This window comes from Protopterus annectens, chromosome 5.part0 (assembly GCF_019279795.1).
Source record: "Protopterus annectens isolate FY-2018-M chromosome 5.part0, PAN1.0, whole genome shotgun sequence".
In the NCBI taxonomy this organism is placed as follows: Eukaryota; Metazoa; Chordata; order Ceratodontiformes; family Protopteridae; genus Protopterus; species Protopterus annectens.
The window spans coordinates 676,955,449-676,979,238 of NC_056735.1; positions in this window are offsets into that span (position 1 = coordinate 676,955,449).

Genomic DNA, 23,790 nt, shown 5'->3' on the forward strand with positions numbered 1-23,790 from the left:
AGTACCTCAGGGTTCAGTCCTGGGACCACTCTTGTTTGGCATCTACTTCTCTGGAGTACAGGCCAACACTAAGGGACTATGGATAACAAAGTTTGCAGATGACTGCAAACTGGGAGCCATTATTGAATCCCCAAATGATGTGGATATTCTACAAAAGGGCCTTACAGAAACAGATGCCTGGTGCCAGAGCCATGAGCTCAAGCTTAATGCCAAGAAATGTACAGTTATCCCCTTTGGAAAAAAACATCTACCCATGAATTACCACATAGGTGGCAGGACACTAAACATCGAAAGTGTGATGAGAGACTTAGGGACACAGGTGGACAGTGGTCTCACTTTCGATAACCACATCGCCACAACAGTCAGGATATCCTTCTATGTGGCACACCTCATCACTAAGGGCTTTTCATCCAGAAAAAAGGAGGTCATTGTCCCACTGTACTCATCCCTCATTAGACCCATTATAGAGTATAATGCCCTGTTTGATATGTACCTCACAAGACATATGCAACAGCTGGAAAGGCCACAGAAATACCTCACTAAAAGAATCACAGGCCTAAAGCAGATGCCATATGCTGACCGTCTAAAAAAACTCCAGCTATACTCTGTGGCATATCGTCTACTCAGAGGCGATCTCTGCTTAACATACAAGGCCATGTCATACCCTGAGCTGTTGGACATGCTCCACTTAAAGAAATCCCAATCCCTCAGAGCCACACGCTCCAGGGATCTAAACCTTGTCATCACAATGAACAAAACATGCTGGAGGGATAGTTTCAGACCCAGAGACTCCCCATACTCTGGAATAGACTGCCCATACATGTCAAGCAGAGCGCCTCCTTGGCCCTCTTCAAAAGGAACCTTGATGATTGGATGGGAGATAAGAAATTCACCACAGGGATCACATCAGTCGCCCTGCTAGACAGGGGTCCAGAGAAGTAAATATTGTGGGAAGAAATATCCAGGGAATTGTTATGGCTAGGCTTGCATAGGCCCTAGGGCCGATAGCCTAGTACCAACCTATGAACCTAAGCTATAATTTGAATAGCAGTTTTGCCCATTGTTAGTTGTACGTGGATGATCTCTGAAGCATCGTGCTGTGCCTCTAACCTGAAGGTGTGGGTATCCTTGATGAATATGAATACTCCCCCACCTTTTGTATTTTGGTCCAGGTTTTGTGGCCGAAATGTATGGTATGAGTTGTAGCCTGGTAGTGCTGGGGCACTCTCTGGAGCCTTAAACCAGGTTTCTGTTACTGCACATATATTGATTTTCTCCATACTGAGGAGTGCCTCGAGTGCGTGCATTTTGAGGTTTGGACTTCTGGCATTGAGTAGCATTACCCTCAGTTTTTTGTTACTTGTGCTATTTACGGCAGTGGGTTTGTCTTTTGAGCCATGCCTAAAAAGGCACTATGGGGGTGGGAGGAGCCTTGGCCAGTATTTAAAAGCCTAAGGGTGACAGGTGCAAGCCATCTCTAGCAAAGCAGCGTGGCTTGTTGAGCATGTCATCCCAGTCTGACAGACACTGGATCCCCTTTGAATGACACCAGAAGCTTAGCCAATTGTTGAAATTGATAATTTTTTCTCTATACCGTGGTATCATTCTTGGTGAGGGCAGGATGCTACTCAGGGTCAGGGTCATACTGGCCTGGACTACATGATCAGAGAGCTCCTCCATGTTCCTTTTCATGTAGTCCAGGGAGGTACAGCTCAGGTCATTCACACCAACACGCATAATGACATAGTCATATTTGTACTTGTTCTGGAGTGACCTGAGTTCTTGTGTTATATGGCGGATCCTGGCACCCGACAGGCAGCTAACAGTAACCTTCTCCTTGTTCAGCCTAGTGAGTGGGACGTCAGTGTGCCTGAATATAGTCACCTATTATTAGTGTGTTGGGTATGTTATTTTCCCTTAAGGGCTGTGATTGCGTGGCACACTGGTTTTGTGAAGTATGCGCTTCATGGTTTGTGTTGGGAGGTGGAGGTTGCTTGGATGTCTGCTTTGAGGGTCTCTGTTGCTTTTGCAGATTTTTACTTGGAGCCTCCGAGTATGTTTTCATGTATTTATGTGTGTTTTTTGCCAGTGCTGGTTTCATAGTTCTTTGTGAGACTGATGGTGTGATGCAAGTGATTCCCTACTGAAATTGGTACACCTTATTTGCTGTAGCATAGACTAGATCCAGGCCTGCTGAATCTAGCTTTGTTTGTATAACTTGAGCACTAATCCAGGCATTCTTTAAAGTATTCAGTTGTATTTATTACTGCTGGTAGTAACTTGATTAAAGTGTAGCTATAATTTCTAAGTCTTTTGGATTAAGCACTTGGGCTTCAGACCAGTTGTTTTACATTAGGAAGGTTTGTGGCCTACACTGTGGTGGCAGGACAGGTAGCTTACATCCTTCTAAGTTGGGAACTGCTGATTGAGTTCTCAGTGTCTGTTATTCTAAAAGTGTATTAGTTCTGGTTTAAGCACTTGGGCTTCAGGCCAGTTATTTTACGTTAAGAAGGATTGCGGTCTGCACTCTTGTGGGAGGAGAGGCTGGACTCTGCCCTTCTGAGCAGGGAATTTCTGGTTAAAGGCTTATAGTGCCTGCATATTCTAACTGTTTCTTACTGAAATTGGTACACCTTGTTTGCTGTAGCATAGACTAAATCCAGGCCTGCTGAATCTAGCTTTATTTGTATGCTTGTTGTTTGTTTATTTCCCTGAAACGCTAATTCCACCTAAAACGCGGCCTTTTAGCACTTCTGTGGATCCCTAGTGATAACTGCATTGCTTACTGTACTTATTTCTTTGTTTCACTTGAAAGAAAGCTACTGTTTGTCGTTTTTGCATTTAAGTTACCTGTAACACATTGCATTTAAGTTACCTGGCACTTGCTCACTAAAGCAATTATATAAGTCAGCTCTAAAAAATTAAAAGCACTACACCCTCACAAACTCCCCTTGAGTACCTTGTTCCCCATTGGCCCTTTTTTTAAATTATAAAGGAATTCCCAATACTATTCTAGCATGTCCAAAGGTCAGTTGTCAATCTCCTCTCCGGTCCAGCTGGTGAATCTTTGAATCTTGAGGCAATGTTACAACTGCCTCATGTACACAGACAACCCTCTCCTCCTCCCAACAAATTCCAACACGTGAGAGATGCAACCATATAGCCAAACTGGAGGCTAAGCTCTCTCAACTCAGTACTGGCGTAACAGGTCAGGAGGAGAAGGAAACCACACTCACTACAATTCCAGTCTCACATAGACCTACCACGACAACAAACCAAACACATAAACACACAAAAACATACTCGGAGGCTCTAAATAAAAATCTGCCTAAGCAGCAGAGACCTCCAAAGCAGACACCCAAGCAACCGCTACCCCAAAACAAAACACGTGCAACACATAGCTCACAAAGCCAGTGTGCCAAACAGTCACAGCCCTTAAGGCTAAACAACACACCTGATATACTTGTAATAGGTGACTCTATCGTCAGGCACACTGACATACCGCTCACCAGGCTGAACAAGGAGAAGGTCACGGTGAGCTGCCTGTCGGGCGCTAGGATCCGCCACATAACACAAGCACTCAGGTCACTCCAAGGCAAGTACAAATATGACTCAGTCATTGTCCATGCTGGTGTGAATGACCTGAGATGTACCTCCCTGGACTACATGAAAAGAGACATAGAGGAGCTCTCTGAGCATGTAGCCCAGGCCGGTATGACCCTGACCTTGAGTAGCATCTTACCCTCACCAAGAATGATGCCACAATATGAAGACAAGATGATCAATTTCAACAATTGGCTTAAGTGTTGGTGTCATTCAAAGGGGATCCAATGCCTGTCAGCCTGGGATGACATGCTCGACAAGCCACGATGCTTCGCTAGGGACGGCTTGCACCTGTCACCCTGGGCTTTGGATATTGGCAAAGGCTCTTGCTACCCCATAGTGCCTTTTTAGGCAAGGCTCAAAAGACAAACCCACCTCCATAGGTATCACAAGGGATAAGAAACTAAGAGTAATGCTACTCAACGCCAGAAGTCTAAACCTCAAGATGCACTTTCGAAACTCTCCTTAGCATGGAGAACATCGATATCTGTTCAGTAACAGAAACCTGGTTCAAGGCTCCGAGAGCACCCCAGCACTACCAGGTTATACCTCATACCATGCTTTTCGCCCCAAAACTTGGACCGAACCACAAAAGGAGGGAGTATCAATATTCATCAAAGATACCCACACCTCCAGGTTGGTGGCACAGCACGAAGCATCAGAGACTATCCATGTGCAACTAACTGTGGGTAAAACTGCCTTCCAGTTTATAGCCTGCTACAGACCACCCTCCCAAACACAGGAACCCCACTCGGCCTTCCTGAGAATACTGGAAAATATGAAGGTCTCTCCAAACACCATTATATTGGGCGACTTCAACTACCCAAACATAGACTGGGAGCATTACTCTAGCTCCAACACCCTAGCCCAAAGGTTCCTAGAATTTATAAACTCAAATGCTATGGAACAACTTGTTACCACTCCCACAAGAGGGGAAAACATACTGGACCTGATCATCACCAACATGGGGACACTATGCTCCAGACCAGAAGTGTATCCCTCACTGGTAAGATCAGACCATAAACTAATCTCACTGGATATTCACATCCCGACCCCACCCCTGCCCAGAAAACCACAGTGAAAAACTTCTCTAAAGCAAATTTCACATGCCTCAAAACCGAGGCAAAATCCTTCAAAGCCCCGGGCCTGTGGAAAATACGGCCCAGACCGCAGAATCCTTTATAAACGCATTCTATGAACACCTTCAGGAATGCATGGATCGTCACAATCCCAAATAAAACCAAGACCCAATCCTCCAAAGGCAGACGTCCTGTCTGGTGGACCCCAGCCATAAACAAACTATACAATAGAAGGAGGAAGCTACTACATGATAGAGCAAAATCCCAAAAAGGGAAGGCATCTCTGATCAGTATTAGCAAAAAACTACGGGCACTCATAAAATCGTCTAAGGCCAGCTTCGAGAGAAAAACTGCACAGGACACTAAGGATAATCACAAGGCTTTCTTTAGTTATGTTAGGAACCTGGGTGGGAATTCCCAGATATGCTCAGAATTAGTCCAAAATGACAAAAAATACACCGAGCCCACAGACATTGTCAACATCCTAGCTGACAGGTTCAGTGCAGACTTCTCCCCCCCACTCCCCAACAAAAGGGCAAATATCTATCCCAACAGAGTGCTGCCCCCCTGACATCTCAGATGCTCAGGTAAGAGCCGCCCTCTCCAAAGCAAAAAACACAGCATCAATGGGACCAGATGGTGTCCCGGGCAGCGTCCTACATGAACTCCAAGAAGAGCTAAACCCAAACATAAAACTACTGTTCAATCTTAGCCTTACTACAGGATATGTACCCAAAGAGTGGCGTACAGCAACAGTGGTCCCTCTCCACAAAGGTGGTGCCTCAACGGATCCTGGAAACTATCGCCCCGTAAGCCTGACTAGCTTGGTCTGCAAAGCTATGGAAAGGATCATCATGGACCTCATAAATAAAGATATTGGGGACCTACAGACACTGGATCCTACCCAGTTTGGCTTTGTTAAGGGCAGATCCTGCCTCTTAAACCTGGTCGATTTCTTTGAAACAGTTACCAAGTCCATTGACGAGGGGAAGGTGGTCCACACAGCCTACCTGGACCTCGCAAAAGCCTTCGACACAATACCCCACTCGGGCATATAAGCTCACCAGCTTAAATATAAACCCCTATGTCACTAGATGGGTTGCAAACTGGCTCAAGGACAGAACCCACATGGTTAGAATTGCTGGAGCCATGTCAGACTCCAAACCAGTTACAAGTGGCGTCCCACAAGGCTCAGTCCTGGGGCCTCTCTTGTTCGGTATATATTTCTCGGCGGTACAGGCCAACACGGAAGGACTGTGGCTGACCAAGTTCGCAGATGACTGCAAACTGGGCACCATAATCAACTCTTCAGCTGACACAAGCATCCTCCAAAAGGGCCTCATAGAAACAGACAACTGGTGCCAGAGCCATGGCCTCAAGCTAAACGCCAAAAAGTGTATAGTCATCCCCTTTGGCAAAAACAAAGTGCCCACAAATTACCACATAGGTGGTAATCCATTAAGTACAGAAGAAGTCATTAGGGACCTGGGGACCCAAGTTGATAGCAATCTCTCATTTGACAACCACGTGGCCAAAGTGGTTAGAAAAACATTTTATATAGCCCACCTAATCATGAAGGGATTCACATCTAGATCAGGAGAGATCATCGTGCCTCTTTACTCATCCCTCATCAGGCCCATAATTGAGTACAATGCCCCTTTTGGGATGTACCTTACCAGACACCTGCAGCAACTGGAAAGACCCCAAAAGTACCTCACCAAGAGGATCAAAGGGCTCAAACAGATGCCATATGCTGCCCGGTTAAAGAAACTCCAGCTCTACTCAGTGGCATACCGCCTGCTCAGAGGCGATCTGTGCCTGATGTATAAAGCCATGTCCAACCCGGAATTAATGGACATGCTGCACCTCAGAAAATCCAAATCCCATCGAGCTACGCGCTCGAGAGACTTGAACCTCAGCACTGAAATAAATAGGACATGCTGGAGGGACAGGTTCATAACTCAGAGGCTCCTTTCACTCTGGAATAAAATCCCAGTCCAGGTTAGGCAGAGTCCCACATTGACTCTCTTCAAGAGGAATCTTGATGAGTGGATGGGAGATCGTAGGTTTACCCCGGGTATCACTTCTGTGTTACTGTTAGACAGAGGCACAGTATACTAACCTCGAAAAAGGGCATAGCAAAATTCATTTAAAATGGGTGGCGAAAGCCAAACACACTCTGGCTAGGCTTATAAATGCCCTAGGGCAGATAGCCTAGTATGAACCTATGAACCTATGAACCTTCTCCTCTTGACTGCCTGGTCCAGTCTTGGGTTGAGAGAGCTTAGCCTCCAGTTTGGCTGTATAATTGCATCTCTCGCATGTATTAGTGTTTGGTGGAAGGAGGAGAGGGTTGTCTGTGTACATGAGGCAATTGTAACATTGCCTCAAAATGCCCAGATTCACCAGTTGGACCAGAGAGTACACCTGAAACTGCCATTTGGACATGCCTGGATAGGTACAGTGAACTGTTTTAATGAAGGCTGGTAAGGTCGAACAGAGAGCCTTGTCCTTCTCTACAGTATAGGGGGGTCTAGTGCTAAGGTTTATTAGTGCTTGCTATGAGTTTTGAGCAAGTGCCGGGATGAGAAGTGAATGGTTTGAGTGCTTAAGTCGAAAGTTTGTCTAGTTTCAAGGGAAAAATTGAAGAGCAGACTTTGTGGAGCCAGGAATAGTTATACCCTAGCTAACCGGTGCTGCCTGGTGTGCAAAACCGTGCAAATGCGGGTTTTATAGCAGGGAAATAAAAGAGATAGAAATTAGCCCAAAATGGCCAACAAACTACTAATTTCTGGGCTGAAACCACTCCTCCAGGGGCAGATAGGCTGTTCAATGCTCCCTCTCTCATAGTGAACAGAGAAACTTCCTTCTATCCAAGTAAGGTATGGGCAAACCCAGAAACTTGTAACACAGCCCTGAATTCAGAATTAATCTGAAAACTGGACTATACTAGCTTAGAAAGGTGGGAAAACAAGTATATATTTTTTTGTTTTTTTCAGAAAATAAAGCAGATACAATAAAAAACACTTTAAATGCACAGGAATAGCTGTCACACTTGAGTGTGTAGCCTACAACAGTTAAACAGGTAATTTAGACACAAAAACTACTTTGTTAAAGTGCAGGCAGTAAAATAAATACAATATGTAGCTGAAACAAGCTTTTTAAAATCACAGAAACTCTAGAAAATTGGCGTTTTAGGTGGAATTAGCTAAAGGCAGCAAGAAAATGCAGAAAATGATACTTAATCACTCCAAAGTCTCTCTTTTGTCTCTCTGCTGCTGTAGAACTCTGCAGGGAACCAGGCAGGAGCTTGCTGAGCTGTATAATAGTGCAAAAACCTCACAAATGTGGGTTTTATAGCAGGGAAATGAAAGAGATAGAAATTAGCCCAAAATGGCCAATAAACTACTAATTTCTGGGCTGAAACCACTCCTCCAGGGACAGATAGGCTGCTCAAACTCCCTCTCTCAGAGTGAACAGAGAAGCTTCCTTCTATCCAAGTAAGGTATGTGCAGGAAACTTGTAACACAGCCCTGAATTCAGCACTAACTTGAAAAGTGGACTATACTAGCTTAGAAAGGTGGGAAAACAAGTATTTTTTTTTGTTTTTTTGGTGAAATGTTTAGTCAATTTCTGCAGCTATTTCATTTAGATGCACCATATTCCTTTTCTTGGTGGAGGAAGGTGACTCATGGATTGCTCTACTTGCTGGTGAAAAGTTTGTTGCTATAGCAACTTTAGCACAAAGTCAGTTTGAGGAAGGCCGGAGCATTACAGTTATTGCTAATGCATGCAAACTACTTTGCAGTGTTCAGTCAAAGCTGAAAGGAATTTTTGCCATTAATGTTCACCCTTTTAGAATGTGTAGCTTGCATTGCTACTATGAATATGATGTTGCAACGATGTTTAGGCCTAACTAAATATATACCATTGATAAGGGCCTAAAGCATTGCAGTTTGCATTAACACAAAGCAATGAACAATATGAAGTTCAATAATACCCCCTCCCCCACACTGGTATGTTGTTCTTCTGGTGTAGCAGTTTAGAACTTGAAGGGTCAAGTTCTAAAAATCCCCAATACATTATCAATACCATTTAACATGTCTTGCTCCTTGCTGGTACAAACATATAAGAACTATATTTTAAAATACATTTCTGACTGAACATTTCACCAGAGTTAAGATCATGTTAATCCAGAAAAAGGGACAGCATCAGTGGCATGCAATGGTATTATAGAATGTGTGTTGTTTAAGTGCAGTTTATATCATAGTAAAAGCAAATGGTTAAACTTAAAATAGAAAGGAAAAGTAACTTGGCAAGTAGGTCAAAACTGGATGCAATATACCCAGTCTTCCAAAGGTATCTAACAGTTATGCCCTTTTTTTAACACACATAATTACATAACCTTTTATAAGCTCTGAAGAAGTAATACAAGACTACACACACAAACACACACACACATATATATATATATCTATATCTATATATATATATATATCTATATCTATATATATATATATCTATATATATATATCTATATATATATATTTATGATTTATCACTGCACGCATTTCATCATGTGCTTAAATGCTGGTGTTTGGTGGTATAGTTGGTCGAATTATGTAACAGTGGAAGTTCATTAGATCGACTGACATAATTCAAGGGATTTTTTCCTTTCTTTCTTTTGTGTGAAATATAACATTTCTGAGGGTGTGGGTGGGTGGAGAACCTAAAAACATAAAACATAAGACATAAACATAGAACATAAAAGTAGTTTTTTTTTTACTTTAATCGCGTATGTAACCTATTAATTTATACTTGCAATTACTTTTTTCAATGATTTTGGTGGTGATTAATGGTAATCGATGATGAGTTTATTTGATGTTTTATGTTTTAATTAAACTGATCAGTGATTATTCATTATAAAACTTGTTTCCTGTATCTTTGAAAGTCACAGGGCAAGCTGGTACCCCCTCCTCCAATGCAGGGCATCATTCTTTTGGCACCATTATTCTTTGGAGTGGAAAGGAATCCGCGGTGGTGGTGCCGCAGTAGCGTTGTCGCCTCACAGTAAGACGCTGACCGGTTCGACTTTCAGCTAGAGCATCTTCTGCGTAGAGACATGCGTGAATGGGAGTACCTTCGTTGAAGGTTGTGCGTCAGGGCTGGCAACTCGGCACGTAAAAATCAACTGCCAATCATTAGTGGACCGGAGTTCCGCTGTGGCGACCCCTGACCGGGAAAAGCCGAAAGACACAACAACATTCTTTGGAGTGGAAATACCTGCCAATAAAATCAGGTGATTCCCCCATTTCCAGCCAGATTTTGATTTTTCTCCATGTGCCACCAACAGCCACATCCTCCGATATTTGCAAGTACGATATCTGCGCTAGGTGAAATATTTTGAAGGGAGTTTTGGTTTCTTTCTCAGACCAGCTTTGGGCATGACCTTGGGATTTAATAAATTGCATAGTTCCTGCATCAGTTTCAAATGGGAATGAAGGTATAAGTATGAAACTGATATTACTATGGTGTGTCATCACTCTGCCTGGCCACTTATACCCTGATAAGATACCTGCTGGGCACAGACTCATGAGCATTGCCAGACTATTTTCACATTTACAAACACTGTACCATTAGGCTGAGGTTTGCATAACATGTATGTGCATGTATGAGCACTTTGTGGCTTGTTCACAGAAGTATGAACTAAGCTAGGCCAATAAAAACTCTAACACCTATATTTTAATGCAGTTCATACAGTTAAGTGCAGCAATGCTCAGGTGACAGTGCAGTTCAGTTTGACATCTTCAGAATTAGCATTTGACATACTGGTAATGCTGGAAATCTTGCAATTGTATTGTACATCTACCTGCAGTTTTTGGGATGTAAAGTGTCATATTCAGTGCTGTGTTCATTACCTTCATATGTATACATCTGGTTACTTCAGACTGTAGTCTCTGGCAAAGGAATACTCAGGACCAAACTGTAGGCTATCTTATTGTAAATGAAAGATTAAATAAATGAGAAATTACTTATCTTTCAGTTCTTCCACCATTCCAACAAATCTTCATAGGCCTACATTTCACTGTGCACAGTCTTACCAATAATACATGTATTTAGCACAGACAACAGTTCAAAGGGAAGGAAAATAAAAAATCATAAATAATGCTTTATTTTCTTTTGGCTGTTCCTGAAAGAAATGCATGCCACATGATTGTTTTCACTCACACAGGGAAGGAATTTGTAATTATTTGTAAACCTGTATTTTCAGGTTAAAAATGTTGCAGCATCAGGGAGTAAGATATAGGAGAGAAAACTTCAATCCTGAGGATAACCATGTCTTCGTGAATTAATTTAGTACATATGGAGAACGTCTTTTTGGGAAAGGGAGGCCAAACTGGCAGAATTAATTAAGGCATGGAATCAAGTTGCAGCTAACATAAATGGGATGAGAGAAGGAACTGCACATTGACGTAGTTTAGAAAAAGAGCTAATGACATAGTGGGATATGCTAGGATAAAGGCTACCATTGTTTGTAGAAGTTCTGGTGGTAGGCCTTCCCTTGTCCAACATTTAACAATGGGTGAGGAGTACCTGCTATCTAAAGGTGTGATGACTTTGACACAGAGGAGGATGGTGCAAGAATAATTTGAAATGGTGTTGACCTTGGTTCTTTCAAACACCTCCAGCATCTGCAAACAGACAGTGCAGAAGGTTAGTGTTTGTCTGGCATTACTAATTTTAGGCTAGGTCGACTTGCTATATTATCTGTTTATGTATAACTTTTAAAAGTGTTCTCATAAGGTACTCCATTGACATCATCTGTAGCCAAATGTTACAGACAATGCATGGTTAGTGTGGACATTGTACCGTTAATATGACATATATACCTATCACAGGTCATATTAACCTCATTATTGTGCACTTCTTCTCAGAGTTAAAAGGGGAAACAACTGTAGGCTCTGCTGTACCACAGCAGGCTGATGTTGATAGCAGAATGGCAGTTGACGATAATGCTATTGTCATATGTATGAGACAGCCTCAGGACAGTGGCACACAGTTGCAAAGTGTACCAGCTGGGCCCCCTACCCTACAGCAGGTGGATAAGTCCATAGACAATGATACAGGCTGACGCACCATGTAGCTCAACACTTGTTTCTTGTGTATCCCTTGACGAAAAGACAAGCCTTTCAGAAGTTATGCACTGTTATGCCTTTCCACAGGGGTGACAGGTGAAGACATCTTTCAGAGTTATCTTCAGAAACATGCAAGGCATTGTCTACCCAGAAGCAGCAGATGTGCTGTGACATAGTTCAGGCCCAGGCTACTACTACTGAGAGACAGACACAGATGGTTGGAGTTCTACAGGGTGTAGCTTAGGAAATTCACCAGTACATTGGAATGGTGAAGGCCAGGGATAATGCCACCATGATCCTCATGGTTGCACACATAACATCCATGTCATCCTCCATATACACATAATGAGGGACTTACCAGACACTCACTGGGGGATGCAGCTGGATATGGACAAGTGAGTATCCACATGATGGATGAGTAGGACACGTACCACATGTATTCTAAGACTTTGCCACAGGCATTCTTGTAGATTTCCCAAAGAAAAGGGCATTCAAGCCTCATCACACTTCTGTAGTATGTGGTAGGACCTCTCAGTCAACATCTAGGTCCCATAGTACTGTTAGGTCAATATCAAGAGCTTCCCCAGCATCTAGTAGATTCCATCATTGGAGCAACTCATCAACAAGCTTAAATGCTAGCACTTACTCATGGTCTTTGGGATTGCCATGTGAATGCTGCCTGCTGGCCGTTGAAGCTATGATCACTGGTGAAAGAAACAATAGAGGGAGCTGCACTGCAACTATCAGTGATTTGTTGTGGTAGTTGCACATCAGACCAATGCATGATCTTGTTATGCAGAATGTACTAGGCTGTAAACATTCTGCATGCCATAGCAGGCTCATATCAAAGAGACCCTACAACTCATTCAGGCAATAGAAATGGGCTTTAGGCAGACCAAACATTCCCACAGTGACTATCCTTGTTGGGAACAAGGCAGTGTTAATATGCTCCTATGCAGTTTCCTGTGGGTTATGGATTGATGCCAATAGCCGGGATTTGAGTTTGAAGCTTGAGTCATTTGTAAAACAAAACAGGAAAGCAACATATAGTAAAACAGGGGATGATTGCTAAATATTACTTATGCCATTATATAGATACAGTAATAACTATGGTTAACAACATTAGAGTAGTTTGCACTTGCCAACTAGCTGAGCATGAGGAATCCTACTGTGCAGGAATAGATGGTACAGTGAGCTTGTGTGCTAAATGCAGGGATCATGGACACCACCAGGATGTTGGGGTGACATGTTGGTGATGCACCTTCATGTATCACACATTGCCTGACATTCGAGCCTCCTTATACCAACACTGGTATAATGTATTGCATCAAGCACTTCAGGAAAGCATGCCATTCTGTAGAAGGCATACATTGTACAGGCTCAGTCCTGTGGTGACACTGGGAAATAGATATGCTCATTCACATCTGCCAAAAGTATATTGAAGAACTGCTGAAGTAACCTTGAGGGAAAATTCTGTGAGATACCCAACATGTCCCTCTGTTTTCCCATGGTAAGTATGAGGGCTATACATACATTGGTATCTGCAGGTATAGGAAGGTCATGCATTACCCCATTTCCTGTTTGTGGCCTCTCCAAGCTCACCAAAGTTCTTATTATACCCCTGTCCAATCTAAACCTCTCCAATACCTCCTTCTCAGTAAAGTTAAGATGACTTATTTGTTGTCTATACCTTCTTTTGGGTGTACTTTCCTACAACAAAAATTCACTTTTTTGAAATGGGAAAGTACATCCCCACTTAAGTGAAAGTCCAATTTTGCTTAAGCTCACTAGACCGAACCTACCACACTACAATGGAAGACATTGAAAAACAGGCTATGTCCTCCACTGTGATGCGATAGTCACGGACCTTAGGGTTAAGGCATGGGTCAAGGTAAGGGGATAGCCCTACTAACTATCCCCTTACCCTAACTTGTGCCCTAACCCTAAGGTCCATGACTGTTAGCCCATTCGGTCTAGCAGGTTCGCTTGAGTGCACTTTCATGAAAGTGCATTTTCGCGTTAGTGTGGGTGTACTTTTGAAGTTCGAATGTAGTGAACTTTCATTCTTCAAAAGTACACCCCTTCTTTTCCTAGGCTAGTGACCATCACTTCATGCAGTGGGTTTTGCAACATCAAAACAATTAACTTAAAGTAGGAAACAGCCAGTCTTGCAGTGGAGCCATGAATCTTCACAAATTACAAGTTGGACTGAAAAGGTGTGGATTCCTATTTATAATCCATCTGTGTACGGTGCAGAGATGCATCATAAAGCCACTATGGGAAGAAATACCCGTTTTGCATCTCATTTTTCCCTTATTTGCATACAACTTTCTTAATCATATTCTAACTAAATCTCATTGGCACAGCTTGTGTCTTCGAATTGTGCATGAGCTGCAGTTGTGCATGACCAAGGCACATACCCACTGCAGTTAAACAGAGTAAGGACAGACAGGAAGTAATATGTCAACAATTTGTGTCCAGATTTTTTCTGAAACCCAGAGAAGATCTGAGCACATAGTCATGAATTAGGAAAGCATCTAGGAAAGGCAAGCAGAAAGCACACATCCTAGCAAGGTTTACTAGTTAGGAACTGTAAAAGACAAGCTTCTCTCTAAATGTCCTGAATGCCAGAAAACAACTCCTCACCCAGACTTTAAAAATGCTATAATTCCAGTGCCTATCATAGAGGCACCACATGTATGGACATTATTGGGCCATTGGTAAAATCCAATGAAAGGTTTCAAACCTTCTGTTTATTTTGAACTATACTACTAAACGTCTTGAGGCTATCCCCATATGTAAGGCTAATGCTGCATCTGTAGCTAGAGTTAGTCTTCTTTTTTCCCCAGAGTAGAGATATCCAAGAAAGTATTTGCTGACCATGGACTCCATTTACTTTCAGAATAAACCACCAACTGTGCTAGTGCTTATACAATTAAAACCTCAGTGTGCTATTTTCAGAGATATAGGATAGTCTATTATTTCGGTCAGACATTAAATTCCATGCTGCGAAAAGTTATTGAGGATGACTGTAAAAACTGTAGCCAAATTCATCGCTCTCTTGGCAAGTGTGCCTCTTAACAATGAATCCCTCTACCCTCCAGTCTCCATACTAATGGTTATCTTTTTTTCCTTTTTATCACATATCACTGCTTTTAAAAACAAAATGCAGCACAAAAGCAGAACCAAGTACCACTAAAACACAAAACACTGCCTTTGGAACAACACTTAGCAGAAATAAATAGTCAGTAGGTGTAATCCCAAATTCTTTAATAAATCACAGCAAGTAAAACACAACAGCTTAGCGCTTTCGTTTAAGCACCTTTAACTTTATCAGAACTAAAGACATAAAACTTCTAGTGCAATATATATATATATATATATATATATATATATATATATATATATATATATATATATATATATATATATATATATATATACATATATATATTCAAGTTAAATGGTCGTTTAAAATCCACCAATAAAAAGCCTTTTCAATAAAACAATCAAAACTTATTTAAAGATTATTAAAACCAACATGCTAAATGCAAATATGAAATATGAAAATATGTGTGTAAATAACTTGAAAAATAAACATTTTTGTAAAATCATTGTTCATAGGTTCATAGGTGTGTATTAGGCTAATGGTCCTTGTGCCTTTACAAGCCTAGCCATAAGATTACCCTGGCATCGTGCCACCTGACCTTAGTCCCCAGTGCCTCTGTCGAGTAGAGCCACTGGAGTTATCCTGAGGGTGAATTTTCTATTTCCCATCCACTCATCAAGATTTCTCTTGAAGAGGGCCAGTGAGGTGCTCTGTTTGACATGTATGGGAAGTCTATTCCATAGCATGGGCAGTCTCTGGATTATGAGCCTGTCCCTCCAGTACATTCTGTTGATTGTGGTAATGAGGTTGATGTCTCTGGAGCGTGTGGTGCAGACGGATTGGGATTTCTTTAGATGTAGCATTTCTAACAGAGCTGGGTCAGACATGGCTTTGTAAGTCAAGCAGAGATCGCCTCTAAGTAGGCGATATGAGAGAGAATAGTTGGAGTTTTTTGAGTCTGTCCATATAGGACAGGTGCTTAAGACCAAGGATCCTCTTTGTGATGTACTTTTAGGGTCTCTCCAGTTGTTGCAGGTGTCTAGTGAGGTACATGCCAAATGGGGCATTGTACTTGATGATTGGCCTATTGAGGGAAAAGTAGAGGGAGACAATGACATCTTTCTTCCTGGATGCAAAACCCTTAGTAATGAGATGTGCCACATAGAAGGACTTTCTGACCACAGTGGCAATGTGGTGATCAAAAGAGAGGTTGCTGTCAACCTGTGTTCCCAGATCTCTTATAACACCTTCTGTGTTCAGTGGACTACCATCAATGTCATAATTCATGGGAACCGGGTTTTTCCCAAAGGGGATGACGACACATTTTTTGGCACTGAGCTTAAGGCCATGGTTCTGACACCAGTCGTTGGTCTCAGTAAGGCCATTCTGTAGGATGTTATCATCACGTATGGAGTTAATAATAGCTCCCAACTTGCAATCACCTGCAAACTTTGTCAGCTGGAGTCCCTTCATGTTGGCCTGGACTTCAGAGAAGTAGATACCAAACAGGAGAAGACCCAGGACTGAACCCTGTGGGACTCTACCCATGAGTAGTCGGCATTCTAACTTAGAGTCAGCTACTTTCACACTGTGGGTTCTATCTGTGAGCTAGTTTGCAACCCACCTAGTGATACAGGGGTTGATGTCTAGCTTAGTGCATTTTCCTATGATTCGTAAGTGGGGAATAGTATCAAAGGCCCTGGGCAGATCAAGGTAGGCTGTATGAACCAACTTGCCTTCATCCTCAGCTCTGGTGACTGACTCAAAGAAGTTGACCAAGTTGAGCAGGCATGATCTACCCTTCACAAAACCAAACTGTGTGGTATCCAGAGTTTGGAGATTCCCTATATCCTTGTTTATTAGGTCCATGATGATGTGCTCCATAGCTTTGCATATCAGACTCATCAGGCTAATGGGGCAATAGTTCCCAGGGTCTGTAGTCACTCCTACTTTGTGGAGAGGGATGACTGTAGCAGTGCACTATTCAGTAGGGACAAAGCCTGAGGTGAGGCTGTGACTGAACAGGGCACACAGGTGAGGTGCCAGTTCACTCTGTAGTAAATGTAGAACACAGCCAGGGATATTGTCAGGTACCATAGAAGCTGTATTCTTGGTTTTGGACAGTGCTGTTTTAACCTGTGCAGCAGTAATACTGGGAGCCTGGCAACCCACTGGTATTGTGTTTGGTGCTTGAGGGGGAGGGGTAAAGTTGGCACTGAATTTGTCAACCACTATATTGGCAATATCTGTTGACTCGTTATAGGAGGTAGCATCATGCAGTATCTCAGAGCAAATCTGGGTATTGCCATGGAGATTCTTTACATAACTATAGAAAGTCTTGTGTTGTCTTTACTATCTGCTGCAATTCTATTTTGGTAGCTAGCTTTAGAGGATTTGATGAGGGAGCTCAACTTTTTGTTGAAGCTGATAAGGGAGTTTTTCCAGTCTTGGGATTTCACCTTATTCCGTATCAGTTTCCTTCTTCTGTTGTAGAGTTTGTTTATGGCAGGGGACCAGTAGATTGGCTTCCTTTTTTTGGAGGAAAGTGTCAGTTGAATAATATGTTTAGATAATATATAAGAATGCACATGCTATAGTTTTGCTGCTCTCAATCTTAAAACTGGAATAATAGAAATGACTTCACTTAAGCCTGGATATCTGTTGACTTGTAAAGTTAATTATCAAAACAGCTCTCTGTACTCCAAGAGGTTCTCCCAGCTTCCTCCTCTTGGATTTTTTTGCACTTGTTGTAAAACAAAAATGTCACTATTTCTGTTATCTGCAGTTTCCCCACTTCAGATTCACAACCCCATCTCCCTCTTCACTGTTTGTGCTAGTTACCTTCCTACCCATGTTGTGTCTAACATAATGTTTTTCCTCTTCCTCCATTACTTCCTACAAGCCCTACCAATTTTTTCCACATCTGCCCCCTCATCTTTTACCTGTCAGATCTCCATCTTCTCCTTCTCCATTGCTCTTCACACTCTTTTTCTCATCCATCTCTGCTAATTACTTCTCTGTTGTATCCACACTGATGGCTTTAGCATTTGTTCAGTGTTATGAAAATCTGTCTATCCATCTGTGTGTGTGTGTGTGTGTGTGTGTGTGTGTGTGTGTGTGTGTGTGTGTGTGTGTGTGTGCATACACACACGTGCAGGTGCATATGTGTGTAAATAATATGTGCTAAAACTTCTTTAAAGAACCAGATAGTCAAACAACCAGGTAATGTTCATTTTACAGCATTAAAAGTCCAGAAATGAGCCTGCTTTGCTGTTCCCATTAGCGTTACACCTCCCTTTCCATTATTTAGCAATGTAAACTCTACACAAATTACACCACTAGATAATAGTTCTAATGATACAGCTCATTTCCTTCTAATTGCTCCTAGCTTGCTGTACATGTCAGTGACGTTTTTATACTGGAAGCTACAGTGGATGTTTTATGCAAAATCAGCCTTTGAAGCAGGGCTGCACAATGACTGAGTCATTGCTGATGATGTAGATTTCTATAAATAGCACACTAAAAGTCGGCAAACATTTCAGTCTGACAGTTCATCACAGAAGATTAAGGCCTTGATCTGTAGTCCATACTTGAGAAATATGTACTCACTTAAATATCAACAATTACTCAAAGGTATTTGGTACAAAAGTATGAGCTTCTCATAAACTGCTAAGTATTTTGAGTTGCTCTTCACAGGTTATCATGACAACAGATTAGACCTTCAGGGAGTCAATGGTTTAGATACAGCAATATTTTCTGTCTTCACAAGCCGCTAAGAAAAATAGTTTTCCATCCTCTATATTAGTGCTACTTTTTTCTGACCCTTTTTGGACACTGGAGGCTTGTTTATGATGTTATTTGTTACACATACTGTGCTAGGGTGACTCTATAGATCATTCAGTTTTGTGGCAGTGATAGTATTAAAGTATAAAATAATCTCATAATGCAAGTGAAAGACTCCTGTTCAGTGGTGTGACTATATTCACAACAATAGACCTATGAAAAATCATGCAAGTTAATTATTAGGTTACTGCTGCAAAACACATTCTAAGGCCTTTTCATGTAATGGCCACCACATAGTAAAGAAAAATGTCCTTGCTAATGATAAAACAACTCCCACCTCTATAGATGTAAATAGCATGCACCTCGGTCCTATATTTACCCTTCGATACAGTACTTTACATAATATTTTGTATATCTATCCAGTGGACAACCAGAATAGACACTTGTAGGGTATTATTCATAGCTTCCTCATAAGGTCAGCTTTAAAATCTTTTTTTCCCTTTCGTCCTTGCCTGTCATTCTTGTTTGATTATAACATTAGAAAATAACACCCATGTATTTTTCCAAAAACGTCTCCTTCCTCTTCACCTTGCCTCTTGTATCCTCCTTTTCTTGTCATTTTACAATGGAGCTTTCAACTATTGTTTTTCACTGGACACGTTTTGATGTTCCTTCCTTAATAAATGTTCCCCAAAGAAAGTGTAATGTGTTGGGTGATGGGTGACTGTGACTGACTTGTGTAACTTACACAAGGTATTGAACTGTGAATGCTTAGGTAATATAATCAGTATTAAAGTACTTTTTACCAGTTGTCAGCTTTCTATAGAAAAATGTTGGTACTGTATTTATTGATCCACTCTGTACATAACTCTTAATAAAAACGATTGATCACAGATGAGGCAGGAATCGGGTCAAGGCACTGTTAGTACCATTAAACTGTTGTAAGGAGGGGGCTGACTCCTCTTAACCTCTACACTTTGCTATTGTTAAACGTTAAAGGGTTTGGGGGTTAAGGGGGCACAGGCTCCCTAAAACATGGGATTAGCAAAAAGCACAGTTTCCAGGGAGATGTGTTTGTAACACATTGCAGTATTCTTAAATAGAATGTGCACAGGTGAGTTATGTATAAATGATATATTACATCAATGCCTGAAATTCTAACCTCCAAAACCGATTAACAATCCAAAACTTGTTTTTCATAAGAGAGTCAGCTTCTGCAGTTTCTCACTGTCTCCATATAATATCAGCTTAGGTGAACCAAGAACAGGTTTTCCCAACATCTGCCTACAACACAACAGAGTCCACTTCCAGTAGTCTGTATCAACTGGGAATTTATAATTTACATATAGTGCTTGTAGTATGGTGATAATGCTCTAATATTTAGAAAAAGATAAATCATAAAAAAAATCACTACTATAGCACAAAACCCAATCTTAACAAATGTTAAGTACCCTCTGCTTAACTTGTTAAGGTCAGGTCTTCGCCAGGCAGTCAAATCTGCCAGAACTAACCAGCAAAAGACAGTGTCAGAATAAAACACATATTTCTTTCATATGTTCATAGGTTCATTGGTGTATACTAGGCTAATGACCACTAGGGCCTTTTATGCCTAGCTGTGCAACTCAAACGTGTCCTACAAAGTATATGTTTTAGACTTTTATATAGGGTGATTGTTAGTTACAACTTGATTTGCTGACTGCCACTGTCTACATGAGATGTGGATGCCAGGCCAGGGGTGATTTTTTGATTTCCCATCCAATGGTCCAAGTTATGTTTAAATAGGGTTAGAGAGGGACTTTCACATGGATGGGGACCCTGTTCCAGGGTAAGAGGATTCTCTGAGATACATATCTGTCTCACCAACATGTCTTATTTATTTTGCAAGCAAAATTTATGCCTTTAGATCTACTAGTTCTGATGCTATTGGTTTTGCGGTCGTACAAATGGTCCATCAGAGTGGGTTCCAGGGATGCCTTGTATGCGAGGCGTAGATCACCTCTCAGTAGTCTGTATTAGACTGAGCATAAAGATAGGGTTTTGAGATGAGCCACAAAGGACATTGTGTTTATGCCCTATATTCTTTTTGTAAGAAACCTTTGTGGTTGTTCCAGTTGTTGCATGTGTCTGGTCAGGTACATACAAAGGGGGCCTTATACTCAATGAGGGGGTTGATGAGAGGTGAGTATAGTGGTACATTGACTTCCCTGGACCTAGATGCCATGCCCTTACATAAGTTGAGCAACATGGAAGGATTTCCTTACCACCTTGTATACATATTGGTCAATGGCCCTGGACCTAGATGCCATGCCCTTACGTATGTTGAGCAACATGGAAGGATTTCCTTACCACCTTGTATACATATTGGTCAATGGCCAGGTTACTGTCTGCATGTGTTCCCGGATCCAGGACTAGTGGGTCAGCTCTTAGGGGTGTTTTATTGATGATGTACTTTCCTGGGATGTCCAACTTCCCAAAAAGTACTATAATGCATTTCTTTACATTGAGTTTTAAGCCATGGCTTTGGCACCAAGCATTTGTCTGTATTAGACCCTCCTGTAAGCTGTTAGTGTTTTAGGGGGATTCTATGACTGCTCCCAGTTTGCAATCATCTGCAAACTTGGTCAGTCAGAGGCCTTTAGCATTAGCCTTAACTTCTGAGAAGCAGGTGCAAAGGAGGAGTGGGCCTAGCACACAGTCTTGAGGGACTCCAGTGGTGACTGGCCTCTTTGAGGAGGTGGTGCCACCAATCCTAACTTCCTGGGTCCTATCTGTGAGCCAACTGGATATCCAGTGGGTTATATAAGGATTTATGCCTAATTCTGTAAGTTTGTTAACAATGCCAGAGTGGAATATTGTATCAAATGCCTTAGGGAGGTCAAGGTAGGCAGTATGCACTGTTTTACCTTGATCCATTGCCTTGGTGACCTTCTCAAAGAAGTTCACCAGGTTCAGTAAGCATGACCTTTCTTTGACAAAGCCAGACTGGGATAGATCCAGTGTCTGAAGGTCTCCTATGTATTTGTTCATCATTTCCATGATAATTCTTTCCATGGCTTTGCATATAAGACTAGTCAGACCAATGAGTCTGTAGTTACCAGGATGTGTCGATGGTTCACCATTATGAAGAGAGAGATTACGGTTGCTGTTCTCCATTCTCATGGCACAAATCCTGTTTTAAGACTATTGTTAAATAGTAACTCCAGTGGCCCTGATAGGGTCATGTTTTAGACTATTCAGGAGGCATCCTGGGATATTTATCAGGGCCTACTGATGCTGTGTTCTTGGCCTTAGCAAGCGCAGCCAGGACATCCTCTCTATTTATAGATGGATGGGCTATGTTTGAAAGTATTTCATGGGAGGTGAGTGGGGGGTAAAGTTGGAAATGAATTTGTCAGTCAGCAGATTTGCTTTATTGGTGGGAGGATGGCCTAATGGTTAAGGTGTTTGCCTTACAAACACAAGGTGTAGGGTTTGAGTCTCACAAGCGATAATTGGCTCGGCTTAAAATGGCTTGCAAGGGCAGTTAGCTTAGTACTAATCTATGAACCTAATCTATGAACCTATTACCTGGCTCAGTGAATGTGGCATCATTAAACAACAGTTCAGCGCACTATTGTGTGCTGTCTTTGAGGTTTCTGATGTAGCTGAAAAATGCCTTATAGTTGTCTTTTGCCTAAGGGGAACTATCTTGACCTCAGAATTGGATTTATTGGACTTAATCAGCTCTCTTAGCTGCCTGTTTACTTTGAAGAGAGTTTTCTTATCTTTATGAGAGTTTCACTTCCTGATTTTAGCCATGATTTTTTTTTCTTTTGTTGTATAATCTGTTTAATCTGGGATGCCAGCAGGGTGGTTTATTTTTGGAGTTAGTTTTCAGCTTATGTATGGTAGGTACAGTAACCTCTATGTAGCCATTGACATGGTTGTACAGAGTTTCTGTGAACAAGTCTGCATAGGCTGCTATGTCTTCTGGATTTGGAGGGGCAATGAATTTTGACAAAATATTGCTTAATAAAAGGTAGCATGCCTTGGAATAGCTCCTAACTGTTACTGGGTTTACTGGGGTTACTGAGTTGATTCTGATTTGAAAGGAGACAGCTTTATGGTCAGACCTTACCAGGGAGGACATGGCATTGGGGTGGTGCAGCATTATACCATATTTGTGAGTATGAGATCCAGTATACTGGAGCCTATAGTGGGTGTATGCACTAACTGGTTATGGGTGTTTGTATTTATGAAGTTCAGGAATCTCTGTGCCTGCAGATTTGGGGCCATGTAGAATTCCCAGATTATAGAAGAATAATTAAAGTCCCCCATAAGTAAGGTGTTATGCTGGATGGTGAATGTCTCCAATAGGTTTAAGTATGCGCTGCGAGTTTTTTCTTGCTGTCTGTACTGATAAGGTGTCCCTTGCCCTTATAAACTTAGAATGTAGCTAGAATAGCAAGATGTGTGTTCACCAGCATTTTCTGAAGGATACTAAATCTTAAACTTAAATTTATGTCATTATTTAGTGACAATCCTCAGAGATTACCCTGAAAATCAAAGATTTTATGTGGAACAGACCAAGCGTATGAGGCAAAAATCTGGACATTCTGCAAAAACCAGGACATTTGAGAGGCATGACAAGGTGAGTGTAAACATAAAGGGACTGTGTTACACTGTCTTTTGGATAGAAGGAATTCACTAAGTGCTTTATGGTATTGAAAGCAGGCAAAACACTTAGTGTTTTTTTTCTTCCTGTAACTAGTAGTACATAGAGCTGATACAGCTCTACACAGTACAAAGAATTATGACCGGGTCTCCGATCATTATGTGTTCTCAAGATGGATGCCTCACCTCTTGAGCTTCACTCTTGAGGCAAATTTCTTGGTATACATGACTCAGACACATAAATAAGTTATGGCCACCAACCTGATCATAATCATCTATGTAGTGTGCTAGACTGAGAGAAAATTTACATAGTATCTTCTATACTGTACAATATTTGTGAACATATGTCAACATTAGGTGATTAAAAGCATGGCTGATGAAGTTTTGAGCAGCAAAAAACAGCAGTCACTTATGAAGCAGAATGGAA